At 43.6% G+C, this 10,912-nt stretch overlaps 1 long non-coding RNA gene across 5 annotated transcripts; it reads right to left on the minus strand.

Annotated features, from left to right (window-relative positions):
• Positions 1-508: 508 nt before the first annotated feature.
• LOC148020427 (uncharacterized) lies at positions 509-9,781 on the minus strand. 5 transcript variants are annotated; one of them, XR_015694962.1, is made up of 5 exons: positions 8,024-9,781; positions 5,816-6,009; positions 5,361-5,718; positions 1,032-1,990; positions 509-935 (listed from the first exon to the last, which is right to left on the minus strand). It is a non-coding gene; the product is annotated as an uncharacterized LOC148020427 (long non-coding RNA). The 5 variants fall into 5 exon arrangements; XR_015694959.1 differs by lacking the exons at positions 5,361-5,718; positions 5,816-6,009 and having other exon boundaries at positions 8,024-8,431; positions 8,678-9,781; XR_015694960.1 differs by lacking the exons at positions 5,361-5,718; positions 5,816-6,009 and having other exon boundaries at positions 509-743; positions 816-935.
• Positions 9,782-10,912: the final 1,131 nt, after the last annotated feature.

The raw sequence follows: 10,912 nt of genomic DNA on the forward strand, positions 1-10,912 counted from the left end.
AAAACTTTTAGGGTTTTTAAATTCAACTTTCGCTCTTTATTCAAGTACTCTCAACTTCTTTACAAAATATATCACTTCTAGCATGCTAAGAGAAATCTCACATTTCATTAATACCAATGCCAATCTCTCCTATATAACATCAAACAGTTGAGGAAACTCCTTCACATTCTCCACTACAAGATATAGATCTTATATCGACGTTTAAATCGACGAAAATACAAACAATAAAATTTACCTCCGTCATCGCAAAAAGCGTCGTTATTAACGACGCTATAGAAACGTCGCTATTAGCGTCGCTATTGGCGTCGCTGATAGCAACGCCAATAGCGACGCAACCAGTAAGTTTGCGACGCGTATAGCGACGGCAATAGCGACGCGAGCAATAAATTTGAGACGCTAATAGTGACGGTAATAGGGATAATTTTTTTTTTTGTGGCAGGGCAGTATAGCACTGTGTGCTGTATGAGAGCCATACAAAATAGTTTCTGTACTACTGTATACAAAGTGCTTGCAGAAAAAAAGAATGTATACTGAAATCATAAAACTGATACATGAAATAAATACATGATCGCATAAAAAGTGATTGATACAATCATGACAGGATATCACTAATACATAGAAAATGTCTACATAGATCAGGCGACTAAAAAATAAAGGTGTGTGAGCTCCAAGGATCCAAGGGCGAGCTACAAATCCTCGTCCCCCGAAAGCTCGTCCCGCCGCAAAGGAGCATCGAACGGACTCTACAGAAAAAGAAACAACACATCAATCCACCATACAATAATGCATTCAAATATCTCATGGTAACTACGGACAAGAAATATGAGTGACTTATAGGGCCGCTGCGTCTATACAATCGGTCGATCAATGCATTGAGACCGTGCCTTTGCATATCGAGTCTCAAGGCCTTGTGGATCGTGATTTGTAATGGAGTGCTGCAAAGAAAATAAAATGCTAATTGCTAGAAACATGATTGTCAATACAAAGAATATTTCAAAAAAACAAATAAGCAAAACAAAAGAAAAACTTACAAAGTCCTCCAAATATGTTCTGTGGCCGCCACTCCCAAGATGATGGACCACTCCGGCCTCGAGTCGTGCCCTCGCCGCCTCGTGCTGCTGACTCCAACGTCTTGGAGAATCTGTAGTCTTCTCCCTCGGTCGGCGCCAGTCATCTGCATCTAACCACTCGAGCTTTACAGCCCCACTCTTGATTGCCTTGCATGCGTCGGATCGTCTATGTGACATGTATGCACGTATGCAATCCATCATCCAGCCCGTAGAGAATCTATCTACTGCGGCTGGCATCGGAAACTCCTCGTGCAAGGATGCTACTATGTAGTCCTTGCTCCCCTCCGGTATGTTCTTCCAATGATCCAGGACGTGCCGAAAAACTTGTTGGCACAACTCTCTCATTCGATCCATCACCCTCCTCCCCTCATCATTAATGATGATGACTCCTGACCTACTATCGATTAGATATCCATAACCCCTAGGAGTCTGCCTAAGATGGGTCCTCTCCCATCTGCGTCCACGCTCCTAGGCATATCCAGGAGACCTCTCTACATCCAGTGTACCGACGGGGGTAACCTCTCTCGGAGTGGCACCCAAAGGGGTGGCACCTGCTGACGGCTGCGCAAAAGTCGGAGTAATTGGAGTAGACGTCCCCACAGGTGTGACAAATCTTGGAGGTGACACAGCTCCAGCTGAACGACGAGACAGAGACACCACATCCGTGTCTCCACAGCAGCATCCCCCTGATCTCGATGCACTCATTCCCTCTGGTCCAAGTCATGAGCGTCGAGATCGTCTGCTCGAAGCTGAAGCATCTGATCGCGCTGAAGCAGATCTAGCAGAGCGCCCTGACGAAGAATGAGACAGCTCCTGGTCTGCAATCTCTCTGAATCTCGCGAGCTAGTCTAGAGACATGCGTGCGAAGATGTCCTGCAACTCTTCATCGCTCATCCCTCAACTCATCCTGAAAATGTCACCTACACATATAAAAATGGTGTTAGAATAATCAATTTAAATTATAAAAAGCACAGTAATATAAATCATTTTAAAAAAATCTCTTAAAATGCATATCTTATGTACCTTTATAAGAGATTGGTCAACACATTGAGTAAGTGGATCCTCCAAGTATAAAGTATCCTATGGTCCCATGTTAATCTCCTGACATAACTCCGCATACACTGGAAGGTCGATAGACACGTCATCACAAAAGAATGAGTCCACCTCGTTCTCAGAAAAATCTTGGACTCTTGTATTTTCATCATTGTTAGCCGATGCTGGCTCCAAGCTTTCAACGGCCTCCACCCCTTGTAATATCGACCCCTCTATTTGCATATTATCTTCATCTATGCTCGGAACATCGCTTTGATCATATACTCTCGCACTTCGGAGAGTTGAAGGTATAACATACCACCATCGAGGTTGTTAGGGGTTTGGATAGAAGATTACATGTTCACAAACACGTATAAAGCGAGTTCAAACCATTGTGACATAAACCATGTCGTAATACAATTAGCAAGCAAATGACTTCATGCACCTGTTCACAATGGGCCGGCAACACAAAGGTGTCGCGCAAATCCGTCCATTTTTTTTCGGAATCTATTTCGAGAAATCCCGATGGACCTCGTCGAACTGTTGCTCCAGCTCCTCCAAGTACCACTTTGAACCACTGCACACATCGAATAGTATCTTGGAGAAGCTATGGTAATCCACCGTAATAATACTTTGCAAGTTTCCAAAATACTCCATCTTATCCACAACCGTGTTTGGATCCGTTGCTCGTCGTCGGCTCTCTTGCTCGAACCTTGCCATGACACCACAGTCCATTGTGGAGCGCATTTTGTCAATACGCTCCACGCGAAAATGTCGTCCACGTGACCACGCTGCACTATATATTTTGTACCGTACATTGAAACACTCAAATTAGATGTCGCATATAAAATTTAGATACGACAGATTCTAAACCCCTCATCACCTTTGGACTACATCTCCTCGAGAATTCCCACTCCTCCATTGAGACCTCTGTCCCTTCGCTGGATGTTGCGGTCAAGGCTCCATGCAACCATCGTGTTGATATAAACCACGGCATCTCCTCCATCCCTTCAGGATTTCGAATCAGTCGATGATGCGTACTACGTCGGAATTCAGCTCGCGCTTCCTCTCGATCTTGCCTTGCAATCTGGTACTTGGGTCCATGGAGGCATGGTGCAACATACAAAAGCGATTCACCTTCTCTTCCATTGAGGCATCCATTCTTTTTTCTACCCCATTTCCAACCACTACATCTCCAGTCAGTCTATCATCATCCTTCAGCGTCCGTAGCATTTCATTGTCTGGTTCCACCCCGTTGGTAGCCATTGTGAAATATGCACTAATGCCTCTGATACCAATCAACCTTCGGCCATGCTACCTTTTGGCCGAGCTTGTTGTCGCACAAAGCCTTTCAAGGTTTTCATGAAGTGCTCCAGGAAGAACATCCATCGCATATGGACAGGTCCAGCAATCTCCACTTCGTCCACAACATGCACAAGAAGGTGGATTTGTATCGTGAGCATGCTAGTGGGCAGGTATTTCTCAAAGAGACAGACTATCTCCACTACTCCCCGCCTCGCGGATTCAATAGAGGATGTCTTAATCTATTTCTGTGAGATCCATTGCACCAAAGTCGACAACTTGTAAATGGCCTTGCGAATTTCTGGAGTAAAGCATCCTGCGATTGCGATCGGTAGGACAAACTGCCACAAATGAGAAAGCATTATGAATAATGGTTACTTTCCAAATTGCAAAATGCCCATGCTAATTACAATCCATTCGTAGCACAAACTTGACATATCTTATGCCAATCATGGGATTTTAGCCCTGACAATTGGTCCTCTTTAGAAAATGCGGACCTGAGAGAACGCATTATACCCATCGGAGTGCAGATAGACTTGATTACTTGCTTCATAATGCACTCTTCTTTAGTGGATAAAACCCAAGGAGCGCGAGGAAGCTACACGCGACCATCAGCACTCAACTGCAGCCAAAGCGCCTCCATCTTACCTACCTCCTTCAAATCCATTCGTGCCCCTATAGTGTCTCTCTTTCCTGTGATGTGGTCCCATAGCAAGCTGCCCACATTCTTGAAAATATGCATGGGATCGAACAAGTGATTGACCTGTAAGTGGGTCCAATATGGCAACTCGTAGAAAACTGAGAACTGTCGCATTCCATTTGGATGTGATTCCGCGTGGACCATTTTCAGCTCGTACTAGCTTGCGGCGTTCATACGTATTGGAGGTCGTCCAAGGAAACCTTTCCTGAGATCATGATCCTCCGACAAGAAAGCGGCGTGTCCTTGATATACCGTCTTCTTCATGGTTCGTGACCTTCAGGAGTCTAACTGTAGCCCACACAATGGACATGCATGATAACTTGAAGTAACCAGACCTGTTCCGACACCACGACCTAGTGAATACTTGATTGAATGAGATAAAATATAGATATTACCAGCGAGAACGGAGGCCTGTTCACCTGAGCACTCTCCCAATCCCAGAAAGTCATGTATCATCCACATGAGAATGGCACGAATATTGGCTGATCGCCGACCATCGCGCCTGCTCATATCTTGTATGGTGACCTCCTCCTCCCACAAAATCTTAAGCTCATCGACTAATGGACAAAGATACACATCCATATTTTTTACTTTGTAGCAGCATGGGACGAGTAAGCTAAGGATGAGATGCCCTTTCTTCGTAGAAAGCCATGGAGGGATGTTGTAGTTGACAAGGACTATAAGGCACACATTGTAAGAAGTTGAGCGCATACCAAATGGGTTCACGCCATCCATTGCGAGACCGAGCCGAAGATTCCTTGGCTCTCGCGCAAAGCTTAGGAAGGTAGAGTCAATGTGGCTCCATATGCACGAATCCGCTGATATTCGTTGAACTTCATCCGTGGACCTATTCTGCACATGCCACGTTGTCAAGCTCGCCATGCCGGACGTACGAAACATGTGGTTTATGCGGGGGATGAGCGAAAAGTGTCTGAGAACTTTTTAAGGGATGGTTTGCCCTTGCAAGTCCTATCGATACTTGTGAGCACCACACTTTGGACATGTCTCCATAGTCTCGTATTCTTCTCGAAACAGTATGCAATCGTTGATACATGCATGTATGTTATTGTAGTCCATGCCAAGCTTCCGTAAAGCATGTCGTGCATCATCACGAGACTCGGGCATGGTATTTGTAGGTGATAATATATGATATTTCAATAACTTGAAAAAAAATCATAAAACACCTTGAAAAAGCACAAATGTTTGTAATAATAGTGTCCAAAAAAAAAAATCAATGAAGCCTATGTGCAAGGTACCTGAATAACTCGGTCACACTCGTATCGCTCCACCTGAATTTTGCTTGCACACTTAAGAGTGCAAACAATGTCTTCAATTGAGATACTCGGCACCCATCATATAATGGTATGGATGCTTCCTCTCTAAGCGGATCAGATGTCTCGACATCCATGGGAATCAATGCATCTTCATTGCCTCCATCTCAGGCTCCAAGATTGTAGGTAGGTCTGGAAGGTTGTCTATCTCCTCTGGCATTGACGGTATAGATTGGCCTTGCGAGTGGTGGATTGGCTCCAGCACTCCATCTATTGCACGCCCACGAACTCTTCTAATTTGCCGCAAAGGGTGCACTTCTCCTTGGGACGAGACATCCCCTCCCTGGATAGAAAATTTGCCAACAAGATCCAATCTTATTGTGTATGGTTTTCAATTAGCTTGCGAGTACAATGCATAATTAATATTAACTTCAAATTACCATTTGCCGAAAATCTGCAATCGCCTGATTAATGATCTCAGATTGAAACCCGCCAAATCATCGTACGTGTTCTATAGACAATCGACGTTTTCGTCTAATTGCCAACTTACATTGAGAGCAAGGACATGGGCCACGCTGATTAAGATACGCCTCGCGATCTTGAATAATAAAACATTCTTCATTTTCCATCTTATCTACATTACAACAAACGAGGCTCAAATGGATAGCTTTATGGAGATGTATGTCAAGTTGCAAGTTGACCATAAGCTCTTGCTTGAGAGGTTTTAGCCTTTGCAAGAGCTTGAGAAGCAAATTTTGTAAAACATTGAGGTTGATATTGATGCATCCATGGTGTTGAAATCTAAACTTCAAGATATAAGAAATGCTTTACTGATTGATGTAAAGAATGCATTGGACATAGTAGTTGAGAGATTTATTGATGTTATATCTCAGCCATATACCATGCTCAAGGATTTGTTTGTCCCTATAGATAATTATTCATTATTGTAAAAAAAAAAAGCATTGGTTCATAAGGTTCATGAGTCGAAGACTAAATGTTTGGACTTGACTAAAAGATTGGATAATGCCTTAGATGCTAAAAGGAAAAGTGATGAATATGTTACTTCATCATTGCAACAAAAAGATTGGTGACAAGGATGCTATGATTAATGAAGTTCTTCACGAGGTGAATATAGAGTTGAAGGGGATGGAACACGATTCTTCTTTGGGATTTAGTGGTGATTAGTCAATTATTGAGGTGTCTTCTTGTACAACCATTATACCTTATATACCTTGCTACGGTCTCTAGGTTATGTACTTTGAGTATCTTAGAGGGGCTCTACTAGGATTACTTATACAACTGCACTAGAGGGCTTTGAGTATAAGTAATCCATTTATGAGCATCATTGAGGATCTCTTAGTCTAATAAGAAATCAGTCTCAACAAAAAGCATCTTAGAAATGTGGTTTTTTTGTCCTAGGTCCATGTATAAAAATTAATGCCATCTATGAAATTTATCAACTATAGTAATAAAATTTGTTTCAATCAATTCTACTCATAGTCATAACATTTGAAGAAAATATCCTATGCTCAATTTAAGGGATTCTTCTTCTATAGCAATACCTTTGGGTTCATTTTGATGAAGTACCATAATGACCATTAGCTAGGGTATCATTTTCTTTTAGTCCTTTCGTTGACTAGTTGGCATGATTACTAATTTGTTATGCCTATAAAGTTAAGACAAAAACAATGAATTATGCATATCACAATTAGATCTCCTACTTGGACATTATGAAGGATATGACCAATTTTAAGCCATCTTAAAGAGTCACCAATATATGTGGCCCATGGCAAAGCACATTGCATACCATTATCGATAAGTCTATTATCGTGCATCTTAAATCTCCTAATTAGACTTTATAAAGTATATGACTAATTTTTAGCCCTCTTAAGGAGTCGATGTAATGGTACTCATAAAAAAAGCAAAGTGCATACCATTACCATAATCATGGATATGTTATCGTTCCAATATATACACACAGGTGGACTACATCTTGAGTAGACAAAAGCTGTCCATTTAAGTAGACATACATCTCCATAAAGCTATCCATTTGAGTATACATCTCTTTCTCTTTCTCTCCCTCTCTCTCCCTCTCCCTCTCTTTCTCTCGCATTTCCTCTCCCTCCCACAATATATCCTAACACTCTCCAAAAGCAAAAGGGAGAGGGAGAGGGAGAGAGAGAATGCACTCTCCCTCCCTCTCCCTCTCTTTCTCTTTCTCTCCCTCTCTCATTTCCTCCCCCTCCCCCTCCCTCTCCCTCTCTTTCTCTCTCTCTCCCTCTCTCTCCCTCTCTCTCCCTCTCCCCCCCTCTCTCTCTCTCTCTCTCTCTCTCTCTCTTATTTCCTCTCCTAAACAAGCAAAAGAGAGTGATTTAAACCTTAAACAAGCAAAAGGGAGAGGGAGAGAGAGAATGCACTCTCCCTCCCTCTCCCTCTCCCTCTCTCTCTCCCTATCTTTCTCTCCCTCTCTCATTTCCTCCCCCTTCCTCTCCCTCTCCTTCTCTTTCTCTTTCTCTCTCTCCCTCTCTCTCTCTCTCTCTCTCTCTCTCCCTCTCCCTCTCTTTCTCTCTCATTTCCTCTCCTAAACAAGCAAAATAGAAAGCGATTTAAACCTTAAACAAGCAAAAGAAAGAGAGAGGGAGACTCACCGATGAAATATGGCGAGTGTGGGGCGGCTCCTCTTTGCGATGAAGGCTCCTCCTCTCCTTCGCGAACAACGGCGGCGGCGGCGGCGGCGGCGGCGGCGGCAAGTCTTCTTCCTCTCCTTCTCTCACGACGGTCGCTCTCTCCCTCGCTCTCACTCTCAAAACACAAAATGCGAAAACGCGAAATAAAGCCGCGCTCTGTTTCGGCCCGCTTTTTCCCCTGTGGACCGTCGCTGTCGCTATTTGCGTCGATATTTGTGTCGCAAATACCGACACAAAATAGCGACGCTGATACCCGCCATCACTAATCGCTGTCGCTACCAGCTCAAATCCTTGTAGTGCTCATGCTCTTCTTGCTTACAAACTTCAATCCTCATTCAGAGCTGTGCTCAACTCTCCTCCTTTTGAAACCTTTTCAAAAATGCAAATTTAGTAAGGTCATAATCCAACTTTTTTTTTCCCATAAACAAATAATCAATTAGATCAAGCAATGCATGGATGTATGTAACCATGGATACAAAAGTCATATGAGCACTTTACATCCATGAACATTACACAATGATCGCTAGGGACTTCCCTTACATATCTTCTTATTAATAGTAGAAAGCTCAACATGAAGGAAAACTAAAGATTAAAACTTAAAAATCATCTTGGTACCATGACACGAGTGGTGCGGTACGTGCATTAATAGTGTGGATGATAGGCCCAAAATTGAGCCTGTTGAGGCTAGGGTTCGGGAACAGATGGGTTCGCTTCAACCTAGAACGTCTTGTTTACCTTGACAAAAATCCTTCTCAATTCTTTAGAAGAAAGAAATAAATCCTCTTCAAATTTCTCAAAATATAATTATATTGCTAAATATATGTATAAGATACCTTCTCAATGGGGGATAGTTCCTTCTAAGATGATGATGAAAAGGATTTACTTCCTCTTACTCAAAAATTTCAAATTTTTTTTCCCAAACCCTGGTTGAGGCCTGTCTTTCAAGATTCGTGCTATCGTCCACAGCTATCAAATATTACCCCCGAGTTGACGAGCAGCACCCCTCGAGTCTTCAGCAGAGAACGCCCCTTTGAGACTAGAGTAGCATCCTTCGATTCCCTCTGTCACCAGCTGCCTTTCACTGTGATAATGCCCACTTTTGAGGAAGGAGAAGCCCCCCTCTAAAGAGATTCTGTTCTCCCTCAAGCAACGATCCTTCAGATCAGAAGTCCCATGGCAGCTTCCCTCAGCCTCTGATGAGCCGCCACCACATGCTGTACTGTTGGCGGCTGCTCTATGTCGGCTTCCTGTCCTTGTGTGTAGGCCAAGTGGAGGAACTCCTCCCAACCATATTCAGCGAGGCTGTGCCTTTGCGGGCCGTCTTGCAGTGATGAGCCGCCTCTCCTTTCCACGAACAGTCCGACAGCTGCTGCTACTGCAGCTCCATTCGGACCAAGAGCCTGATCCCAGAGAGATCAAATACGCTGCTTGCCTCCACTTATGCGGGTGCTGCAGTCCCTGAGCTCCGAAGATGACGACCTCCCAAGCTACAGAAACTCCTCTCAAAGAGAAGACTCGGCCCTCTCTCGTGATCTCCACAGGTCCGAGATGTACTACGGCCGCCTTCATTCTCTTGGAGCTCCCCTCCCTCTCCAACACAGCTTGCGAGCAGTCCCCCTCTTTTCTGTGTTTTCATTGCCTCGTTGAGCTCCCCACGATGATGCTGCCGCAGCCGTCCCCAGTCTATCTAGAAGCTCTAGATACATCACCACCTTCTCTTGCCACGTGCCTTTGGAATAATGCCCTTTTAGGCCATTTGGATGTGGTTGTTCAATGTTCAACAGCCTGTTCACCTGCTTAGTTTCCCTCTAGAACTAACTCATGCGTAGGTATATATATATATAAGCACGTATATAACTACAGACACATACAAACACATGCATACGCGCACACATATAAATATTCAATCATAGAATTTATATAAACACATACACACCTAACCCCACAAGCACACTCACCCAAACACTTAGACATATATAGAAACACCATCTTACAATTAAACACTTGCAACTCTACATACGTCTACAAGTATACGCATACATTAGGCCTCAATGCACATAAAAACACTCACAAATACAAATATATAGATCACTCGCTCCTTCAAGACACACGAGGCCATATACAGAAATTCTCTCTTCTTGCCTCTCTTGTTGAGGAAACAAACTAGACTCCTCCCCGACCCCTCTCCATTCTCAATGTGATGTTAGGGGAAGAAAACCTTATTCTTGTGCTAGGCCCATTGCTAGGGTACCTCACGACCCTCAGTGCACACCTATGAGACAACCTAGCCCCCGTGCTTGCAACTCTCTCTTGCTTGGCCATGTATGATGTGCCATATACAAATCGTGTCCCACATTTGATGCAATCCCTCCCAACCCTCAACTTGCTCATTCATCCCACCTCTCCTCCCCTAATTCCTATTGAGTTTCAACATTCCCCGAAGTGATGTATGCATTTAAAAGTCCACACTCAAGGTGCTCGTCTAACTAGGGTTACTGGATATGGCTCAAGTGGGCCTTATGCCATGCAGTGAAATAGATAGTGCATCAGTGCATTAACCCCCATGGCATGGAAATCATTGTGAAGTTGGGGTGTACCAAGTCCTAGTGTGTGTCAAGACAACATGTACAAGTGTTGATGCTCATGTCCCAAACCCTGGTGATGTGCAAAAAGTTTAGGGTATGAGAAGACATTACCTCTCTTGATGGTTGCTTTGGCCTCTTCGCATCTAGCCTCATCTTTAGCATCTAGAAAAAAAAGTCAATCATTCTTGAGAGAAAAGGTTATATACAATCATAGAGAACAAACCAAAGTACACAAGACAACTCCTGATCCATGAAGGGTTCGAGT

The sequence above is a fragment of the Lygodium microphyllum genome, chromosome 19 (assembly GCF_053477565.2).
Source record: "Lygodium microphyllum isolate KBCC chromosome 19, Lygodium_microphyllum_v1.1.10, whole genome shotgun sequence".
NCBI lineage: Eukaryota > Viridiplantae > Streptophyta > Polypodiopsida > Schizaeales > Lygodiaceae > Lygodium > Lygodium microphyllum.